This window comes from Dasypus novemcinctus, chromosome 23 (assembly GCF_030445035.2).
Source record: "Dasypus novemcinctus isolate mDasNov1 chromosome 23, mDasNov1.1.hap2, whole genome shotgun sequence".
Lineage (NCBI taxonomy): Eukaryota > Metazoa > Chordata > Mammalia > Cingulata > Dasypodidae > Dasypus > Dasypus novemcinctus.
This window is the reverse complement of record NC_080695.1, coordinates 21231308-21242052: the sequence shown is the minus strand read 5'-3', so window position 1 is coordinate 21242052 and position 10745 is coordinate 21231308. Positions and strand designations below refer to the sequence as shown.

At 44.9% G+C, this 10745-nt stretch overlaps 1 pseudogene; it reads left to right on the top strand.

Annotated features, from left to right (window-relative positions):
• Positions 1 to 752: 752 nt before the first annotated feature.
• Positions 753 to 1865, top strand: LOC101424048 (glyceraldehyde-3-phosphate dehydrogenase pseudogene; annotated as a pseudogene).
• The last annotated feature ends 8880 nt before the right edge of the window (positions 1866 to 10745 follow it).

Genomic DNA, 10745 nt, shown 5'->3' with positions numbered 1-10745 from the left:
TCATTTGAAAATGTGACCCAGTTAATGGATCTAGGCAATGATTATTGACTGCTAACCTCATGAAAAAGAAGCAGCAAGACATTAAGATTCTTGATATGAGTATACACTACCACCTATGAAGTAGTCTTTCCAAGTAATTCAAATCTGAATATTTTTAGGCCTCCAAACCTAGTTACCAATTTATAGGAAATACAGAGGACAGAGGAACATGTTATACTACATCAGGGAGATGCAATAATCAAAATCCAGATAATGAAAAACTGTCTAGGACACTTGTCCCTGGCATTGCATAGTGAAAAAAACAGAGAGATAGAAACCATATCAACCAATTGTAATATATGGACTTTATTTGAAACCTGATTGGAAAAATAGGCTAAAAATATGTAACAATAGGGGAAATTAGTTTTCGATTATTTGAGGGCTTGTTATATGGAGGAATTATTGTTAATTTGTTTGATATGATAAATGTCACTTTAGAAAAAAAGAGTCCTTAAAAGTCCTACAATAGAGATGCATACTGAAGTATGACATCTGGGATTTCATTGTTTTTTGGGGGAGGAAATGGGAGGAGGCTGAAGTGGAGTAAGATCGATCCTGTGTTAATTACTGAAACTAGATGAAGTACATGGGCTTCATCATAGTATTCATTTTACATATTCTTAAAATTTTCTATATAAAAAGTTAAAAAAATTTTAGACCTCTTTTCTCCTTCCTGTTCAATAGACAGCTGCCAGCCACATCCCTGAGACACCATGGTGAAAGTTGGAATAAACAGATCTGGATACCTGGTCACCAGGGCTCCTATGAACTCTGGCAAAGTGCAGGTTGTTGCCATCAACGATCCCTTTATTGACCTCAACAACATGGCCTACATGTTCCAGTATGATTCCACTCATGGCAAGTTCAAAGGCACCATCAAGGCCTTGAACAGGAAGTTTGTCATCAATGGGAATCCCATCACTATTTTCCAGGAGCGAGATCCTGCCAACATCAAATGGGGTGATGCTGGTGCTGAATATGTTGTGGAGTCCACTGGTGTCTTCACAACCCTGGAGAAGGATGGGGCCCACTTGTATTGTGCCATTGAGAGTCATCATCTCTGTACCTTTGGCTGATGTCCTCATGTTTGTGATGGGCGTTTACCATGAGAAGTATGACAACTCCCTGAAGATTGTCAGCAATGCTTCTTGCACCACAAACTGCCTGGCCCCCCTAGCCATGGTCATTCATAACAACTTTAGCATTGTGGAGAGATTCATCACCACTGTTCAAGTCATCACTACCACCCAGAAGACTGTGGTTGGCCCCTCTGGGAAAAGCTGGTGTGACAGCCATGGGGCTGCCCAGATCATCCCTGCATCTACTGACACTGTCAAGGTGGTGAGCAAGGTCATCCTGGGGCTGAATGGGAAGCTCACTGGCATGGCTTTCTGCATCTCCACCCCAGTGTGTCCATCATGGATCTGACCTGCCGTCTGGAGAAAGTGACCAAATCAATCACATTAAGAAAGTGGTGAAACAGGCATCAGATGGCCCCCTGAAGGGCATCCTGGGGTACACTGAGGACCAGATTGTCTTCTGAGACTTTAATAGTGACACCATTCTTCCACTTTTGATGCTGGGGCTGGCATTGCTCTCAATGACCACTTTGTCAAGCTCATTTCCTGGTATGACAATGAATTTGGTTATAGCAAGAGTGGTGGACCACATGGTCCAGATGGCCTCCAAGGAGTAAGAGCCCCCTGGACCACCGGCCCCAGCAACAGAATGAGAGGAAGAGCGAGGCAGTCAGCTGCTGGGGAGTCCTGGTCCCAACTTGATCCCCCAACACTGAGCATCTCCCTTCATCCACAGCTTCCATTCCAGACCCCCTGAAGAATGCAAGGGGCTCACAGGGCCCTCCCTTATCATGTACCATAAATAAAGTACACTTTACCCCACCCCCCAAATTGTTTTTAGAGCTTCCTGGTTTCACCCCTAGAAATCCTGGTTGAATTGTCTGGGTTATCTCCTGCATATCGTTTTTGTTTTTATTTCCTTTTTAAGGCTCCATAGGTGATTTCAGTGTGCAACCCATATTCCAGAACTTCCTTTATTTTTCCTTAATTCCCTTTCCAGAGGGATTTTGGAATTCACTTCCACACATGATGCTCTACTGTGGAAAAAACCTTTCCTGCCATGATGCTTCTCATCTTTAAACTTTTTCAGTTACCTCAGTTTCAGTGATGTAAGATCTATTTCTCAATTCGTTTTTCTAATTTCCCCTGCTAGTTGGAAACTTCAGGAAGTTATTAGCCATTTTGTATTTGACTTATTTTGCTCTTGAGGACTCTGGGCATGGCTGACCAATTCTGGGCTGACATATTTGTAGAAACAGGGCGTGGTTCCTCGGACTCCACTCTTTCCTTTCCTCGAAGAGGAACTGCACATCTCCACTGACATTTACTTTGAACTGAGTTTAATTCAACTTCCCAATGCTAGATGCTCTGGAGACAGAATGCCCATGAGTCTACAGAGAAAGAGTTCTTTGAGGGGCCTCTTCTACTCACATGCTTTGAGGATCTGTTAAGTTAGGGAGGGCCATTTTGAGCCCCTGTTGGGAATTGAATCATGCTCCCACAAAAGGCATGTTCAGGTCCCAAGCCCATTTGTAAATAGAACTTTTGAAGATGTTATTAACTAAGGTGTGCCCAAACCAGTATGGCTGAAGTCCTTATAAGCCAAAGAAATTGGATACAGAAAAAGAGAAGCCGTGGGGAGCAGCCAGGAGCCAGAAGTCAATAGAACCTGGAAGAGAAAGGAGAAGACGCTGCCAATTGCATTGCCATGTGACATAAAAGCCAAAGAATTCCAAAGATTTTGGGCCAACCAGAAGACAACGACCTGGGAGGAAGCAAGCCTTCTAGTCTCTGAAACCATGAGCCAATAAATTCCTGTTGTTAAGCCAAACCACTGTACGGTATTTGTTTTAGCAGCTAGGAAACTAAGGCTGGCCCCATGGGGCCGGAGGGGAGAGACCATCTGCACTGGAGCTGAAAAACACCCAGGAGGGATGTGGACCTACCACATTATCCACGGGCAGAATGTCAGATGAGGAAAAAACTTCCTCTGAGTGGGGAGTGGGGGGGACCATTATATCTATCAGCCTTGTCTAGGAACGCTGGTGGGGTGCAACCTGTGTAGTAACCCAGGGCCCCACACTTAGAAGGAACTGCACCTGATTTAATGCTCTGCTGCCACTGCCTTGAAATTCTTAATAATTTTAGAACACAGGCCCTGCATTCACGTTTTGCGCTGGACTCCACAAATTACGCAGCTGGTTCTGGTTGAGAGGAACAATTTTGAATGTGACATTGTCGGGAGAGTCAAGCCTCCTCTTGATCCTGGCCCAAAGGATATTGTGCCAAGTTTTGAAGTCTAGAGGAGGATTGTATTAAAGTGAAAAAGCCAGAAAAACCAGAAATGGAGAGTGGGGTGCTGCTGTAAGTGGATATCAATAAAAGTTTTAAAAATAGTGGTGGAAAGACTTTTCCTCTCAGTTCTGTCTCATTTGAGCTGATGCCAAGGAATGAGAACAGGGCTGTGGAGATCAAATGTCTTCAGTTTAGGAGATAAGTATAGTCAGGCCACCCAGGACTGTGTTAGGAAAAGGGGAGACTTGTTAGAGTAAGGAGCAAGTGATATTTCAGAGATTTCCTGCTCAGGCTCTGAGCCCAGAGTAACACAGATGGCTACACAAGTAGAGCTGGGGCGCAAACCCAGGTGGTCTAGTTCCAAGCCACTCTCCTACCATCTTTATGAGAGTCCTGCTATATACCTTTCCACTCCCTGGCTCTTTGAACAGACATGTGCACATACACACACATGCATTTTTACATTTGTGTGTGCATGTATGTCTACATAAACACATACATCTCTTACACAATACACAGGCATATATACCCATATTCCTATCAGAATTCCAGATACAGTTTTAGGCACACAAGACAGATGAGCTCTTTGTTCTCATGGCGCAGGACAAGGAGGCATGGCTAGCGTTAAGGTAGGTAGAGATGAGAGATCCAGATTGTGTCAGAAAACAAGGCATGGGGTGTTCAATAGACCATTTAAAGTTTCAGTCATCCTCTGAAATCTTGACCCAACTTTGAAAACAATTAAAATGCTGTTTTCTTTATTTTCAAGTATGCTGGATAATATGATTTGATTATAAGAGACATAGTTGAGCATCATCCTAACATTGCAGCAGTGGTTCTCAAAGTGATGTCCCTGGACCAGAAGCATCAACATCAACTGGGAACTTCTTGGAAATGCAAATTCTGAGGTCATACCTTAGACCTACTGAACCAACCGACTAGCGATAGTACCCAACAATCTGTTTTAAGAAGCCCTCTGGGTGAATCAGATGCACAGTATGGAGGAGAACCACTATTGTACCTCTCCTAGCACCTTGAATCTTACTCAAAATGCAGATAATTCTTTTTTTTTCCAGGTACTGGGGGCCAGGGATTGAACCTGGGACCTTGTACATGGGAAGCCAGTGCTCAACTACTGAGTCACATTGGCTCCCCTGAGTTGGTTTTTTGTTTTGTTTGTTTTTGTTTTCTCAGGAGGCACCAGGAACTGAACCTGGGACCGACCTCCTATGTGGGAGGTGGACACTCAACCACTTGAGCCACATCCACTCCCACAGATAAATTCTTATACCCCCTTATTGCTTGAGAACTTTACTGTTTACAGATGCGCTTTCACACCATTGTCTCATGGGTTCTGATTCAAGCTTGATCAGCCACACACCCTCTTAGTTACTTCCTCATTGTTTTCAGCCTTTAAAACCTACCTCATGGAGTTTTTATTGAGTTACAATTTCACCTGGCAGAAGAGCAAAGGGAAAAGATCGGAGAAATGAAATGGATCATTCTTGAGAAAAGGGGCAAAAAAAATGAGATGTTTGCTGACTTTTGCCAGTTACTGCAGTCCCAGCTCTCCTTCCTTCCCTCCCTCCTTCCCTCCCTTCCTTCCTTCTTTCCCCCCTCCCTCCCTCTGTTTGTTCTTTCTTTCTTTCTTTCTTTCTTTCTTTCTTTCTTTCTTTCTTTCTTTCTTTCTTTCTTTCTTTCTTTCTTTCTTTCTTTCTTTCTTTCTTTCTTTCTTTCTCTCTTTCTCTCTTTCTTTCCTTCTTTCTTTATTTTTCTTTTTCTTTCTTCTTTCTCTTTGTTCTATCTTTCTATATCTGCCATATGTCTATCTATCTATAACCATCTATCTCTTATCATATCTCATTTATCTCTATCAATCATCTTTCTATATTCATCTATATCTATCTATCTTTCATTTTTAACTGAGCTGAAGGACAAGCGAGAGTGGGAAGGGAGGCACAATAAAGAGGAAAAGGTATTTAAGTAAATTTGCTAAACCTCTAGAGGCCTAGATTCTTTAGATGTCAAAGAAGTGCTGTGTTTGTGTATATGTATTTGTGTGTGCATAAAACTGTTGTTTCACAAGACCATTAGGAAGTTTCGAGGTGAATACTTGTGTATAACACAGTCTCTGACCCACATAGAAAGTCGTCAATTAATGGAATTCATTACTGAGTCTGAAAGGAGAAGAAATGGAAAGAAAGGGGTCTGGGGGCAGGGGATTGTGAGGAGTGGGCTGAGCAGGAGGGGGAAGATGTGCAGGCAGGAGAAATTGCAAAGAAGGCCCCTCCACGTGGAAGAAGCAATGGGATGATGAGAAAGTTGTGGGGCATGGAAAAGGGGCCCAGGGTGTGGGTTAAGTGCAATGACTAGGGGTTGTAGAGGGAGTAGTTTCAGGTGGGAGAAGCAAGTGGTCTTAAAATTAGGTGCCTCAGGAATAAGGGTGGGAAAGCACTTTTTAGCAGCAATTAAAGAATCTAAATGAATGTCTTTACATGAAATGAGAGTTTATATTTTAAGTTCAGAGATGTGCCAAGAGTGCCTGGGGTTGCTTCACCCACAGCTCAAAGGTCCCTGCACTCAGCATACACCTGCTTCTCTCTCCAAGTCATTTCACTGGCTAATGATCACTAAAGAGTCAAATCACCAGCTGAAACTCCAAAGCTTTTTATGGGCATTAGGGGAGTATTAAATAGGGAGATTGGAGGGGGAGAATTGATAAAATTCTGCTTTTAATTAAAAATGTAATGCAACAAAGTCCCATATGCACAAACAGGAAAGGCTTTGGGGCTTGGTCCCATGCACAAATGCCCACAGGATGCCTAGAGGGATCGTGGTTGGTTTGTGCGCCTCCAGGGAGGAGTGATTGATGGGTTGGCCGGATTTTCAGCTGAGAGGCCTTGCTATTAGAGACACAAAAATAGAGGCTGTAATGCAGCTCACAAGATGAAGTAATGGGCTTGTCTCTGTCTAGGTAGGGAATTCCGCCAAGCCCTGTGTTTTAAATAAAACGAGGTTTTGTGGTTCTTGGCAGAGCCCTGCCAGTGCATGCTAACCTTGGCATCTATGTGCTAGGCTTTCTCTAGCATGTGGCTGCAGGGCTGATGGAGGCTCAGAGGCCACACAAGGGCAAGGATACTAGGTTCTGGGGCCTCTCCTCCCCCAAACCAGTTCCTATCTCAGTAGAGGCATTACCTTCTATTTGGTTGCTTAAGCTCAAAATCTAGAAATCACCTTAATTCCTCTCACATCTCAAACCTATCCTGTATCCACTCATTTTTCTCTATTTTCATTGCCACTACCCTAGGCCGGCCACCAAAATATCTTACCTGGGCTCTCTAAGACCCTCTCAATTGATCTTTCAGTTCCCTTGCTCACTCTTCCACAGTCCATCCTCCCTCCATGAACAGAATCATTTTTGCTTCAAGTTCTTCATCAGAAAAGGCAATGCAGTCTAGTACATAAAACAGGAAGTGGGAAGCCAGATTGCCTGGGTTGAAATCCTGGCTCCCGCTACTTAGCTAGCTGTGTGAGCTTGGCAATTGACTTAACCTCTCTGTGCCTCAATTTCTTCAGCTGTAAAAGGGAGATAATGGTACCTATCTCATGGGGATTCTGAGAATTAAATGAATTAATGTAAAGCACTTCAAACAGTATCTGGAATTTAGTGTTGGCTTCTAAATAAATACATCTTACTCTACAATAAGTCTTACAATACACGTAAGTCCCGCAAGACATGTTATATACACTTAACTATTCACTTTGACTGTTATTGCTTTTGTTATCTTCATCAACTTCCAGTGGCTCTTAGAAAATTCCAGAGTTCTCCCTATGGCCCACAAGGTCAAGCCTATTCTGGATTCTGCCTGCCTCTGCAACCCTAAATTCTCTCCTTCACTGTGTCTCAGCCACTGGGCCTTCTCTCTGTTTTTCAAACTTGTCAAGTTCTCTCCTTCAGGTCTTTCCCTTTGTCAGGAATGCTCTCTGCCCCATCCTTCTTGTGGCTGCTTCACTCTTTCCCAGGTGTCTGTTTAAATTTCACATGGATCTTCCCCGGGAAGACATCTACGGAGGGGTGTGGCTGGTCGGCCCCTGCCCCCTCCAAGCACACATTGGCAGCCCGGGTGGAGGAGGGACTGAACAGAATGTCCTTCCAGAGAAGGTTTTAAAAGCAGGAAGGCACCGTGGCCACGTGAGCAGGAGGCTCCAGCTGGCTGGGACTCTCTCACAGATCTCCTAGGTGACAGGCCCTGGGGAGCCTCAGTTCCCAGCCAAGGCCCTGGGGGTTCACTCAGACCTGAACTTCCTAGATACACTCAGGAAGGGATGAGTGGGACCAGCTTTGTGATGAGTTATGCCTTGGCCCCATGTGGGTGTGGTAGGTGGAATAATGACCTCCCAAATATATCCACATCTTAATCTCTGGAACCTGTTACCTAATACGGCAAAAGGGGCTTTGCAGATGTGATGAAGCTAAGGAGCTTGAGATAGGAAGATTGTCCTGTATTAGCTGGGCGGTCCCATTGGAATCACGGTGGTTCTTATACGAGGGATGCAGGAGTCCGAATCAGGGCGGAAGGCGATGTAATGGTGGAAGCAGACATTGGAGTGATGTGCTTTGAAGATGGCCAAGGGGGCCATGAGCAAGGACTACAGAGGCCATTAGAAAATGAAAAAGGCAAGGAAATGGATTCCCCTCTGTATTAGTCCGGGATCTCCAGGGAAACAGACGCACGTGCACATATGTGAATATTATGAGATTTTACTTCCGAGTTTTGTAGGGCGGGCTGCAAGTTGGGAACTCCAATGGAAGTTTCAATGAATTCCCCAGGAGAAGCTTTCTGGCTGAAGTAGAGATAGAAATTCTTCTTTCTGACTGCTTATATCATCAGTTCTTCCTTTACGGCCTTCGACTGATTGGATGAAACTGCTCTCATTACTAAAGGCAATCTCTTGTTGATTGTAGATATAATCAGCCATAGATGCAATCAACTGACTAATGATTTAAATCCACAAAATGTCCTTACAATAACAATCAGGCCAGTTCTTGCTTGACCAAACAACCAGATACCGTAACCTAGATAAGTTGACCCACAAACTCAAACATCACACACCCCCTCAGAACCTCCATAAAGAACCAACCCTGCTGACACCTCCAAATACATGCTGCTATATTGGTGATTCTTTGGGGGAGCTTTTGGCCCATGGGTTTTAGTGTTTTAGACACCTGTTGCCAAATGGAATTGGAGTCAGAATTGGAAAACGGAGATGGGGACAGGAACTAGCCCTGGAAGACTGGAAATGAAGTGGAGAGGCATTTTAATGAGGTGGTTCTGATATAAGTCTGGGAGTCATCCTTTGAGAAATGCTATCCTGGGCTGAATGAGGGAGGGTAGTTGGAAGTATGTTTAGACAAGTAGGAAGCCAACAAGCATAGGCAACCCTTGGGCCCTAGATGGGCTCCTTGGCACATTACCTTACAGGGAGTAATTGGAGGGCGTGGTGCTGGGAGGAGGCCTTATGAGAGGTGGGTTTATGTCCAATTTAGTCCTGTGCAGTGGGAGGCAAAGAGTGCAGTGGGGAGGGCGTAGCTATTGTCCTGGAGAGTGTGGATGAAGGCAGTAGTATGTGTGAGACACACTAAAAGCAGATTGACTGGACTAAAGTGCCACATGCACAGGGACTCCACCTATCTTGTCCACGTACTGTGTACCTGGCATATGTAGGCACTCACTAAATATTTCTGAAATGAACAAATCCATAGGACTCGGTTATTTACTGAATGTAGGAGAGCAAGAGAGAGAAGGCCATTGATGAATCCACTGATGACAATGACGGCTCAAGAGATGCCTGATACTCAATTGAGACAGGACATAAGGAAACAAGGCAAAAGAAAAAAACCAAAAACCCCAGATCAGAAAACAAGTAAAAACTCAGAAGGCAAAAAATCAACCACATACAACGCAAGATACAGGCTCTGGCCATGCAGAATTTCTAGACCAGTGGAGCAATGGAGAGCTGTATGCTTTGAAGCAGAATTTTGTGGTACAAGTCAGAGCTAGAGGGCCAGACTTCCAGGATTAGAATCCCAGCCCCACCTCTGACTAGTTGTATGATCTTGAGCAAATTCCTTCTTCTCTGCCTGCACTTCAGTTTTCTGGACTTGCTGTGAAGATGAAGCAAAATAATACTTGTATGGGACTGAAAATGGCACTTAACACCTAAGTGGCCCACACATTTAGCTCCTGTTATTGCTCTTATAAGAGAAGGACCCCAGTACAAGGTATACCAGCTGCATGGGGCAGTAGCATGGTGAGCTGTGGGTGGGGGTGGGGGGTTGGGGGATGCACCACAGGGCTGCAGGCTGCACAGCTTCCAGGAAGTCCATGGGGCTGGAAGGTAGGAGGTACCTTCCAGGAGTGAGAAGAGTGAGGAGAAAAGAGCTAGTCTATGTTCAGAGGCTACCAAGAAAATGAAGACCCGGCTTTGGTAGTGAGGATCCTTTTTGAAGGGAGCAAAACAAGCACGGCCGGGGAGGGCAGCAGCTAACTTTTCAGAATGCCCAAGGGGTGCTCGGTGGAAAACACTCCAGAGCTATGATTTTGACCCACAGCCTGAGCAGATGGGTTCAATAAAGCCGATGGTTATTTACACTAATGCAAAGACTGAGTATGTTTACTTCTGGCTCCTGGGGTCTGGAAAGGAAAAGGAATGACTGAAATGAGGAACGTGCTGAAAGGAAAAAATGGACAATCTAACAAGGAAAAAATGTTCGTGCTTGGCATAATCCCTTTCATCCTGGGGCCTCAGGGGGCTCTGTAAGGGGATCGCATAAGCCCTTGGAGGGCCTCAGACACCGGCTGGGATCTGGCAAGGGCACTGGGATCCCTCTCCCAGCCCACTGGCTGGAGGGCTGGGATGGGAGTCGGGGGTGGACAGAGAAGCACCTGCTCCAACACGTGTTTGAATCCTGCCCCACCGTTCACTAGCTGTGTGACCTGGGTGAGAAGGAACCAACCTGTGCTTCAGTTCCCACACCTGAAATGTGAGCAAAAGAACCAAACAACCCTCTGGGGATGGTCTGGAGGATGACACAAATTACTATTAAATATTAAATATATTAAAGCTGTTAGAACAGTGCCTGGCATTATAAGTGCACTTGCTATCACAGTTTGGGAGGTCCCATTTAGTTCTTGGGCAGAGGAGCCTTCTCTGTATCCTTGAAATTACACCATTGTCAGCGTCTCCTAACAAGGTAGGACTTGCAGTTAAAATCGCCCTCGTCTTTGTCTGGTTCTTTCCTTGGGAGGGGGGCAGGCAAATGCTCTTGCT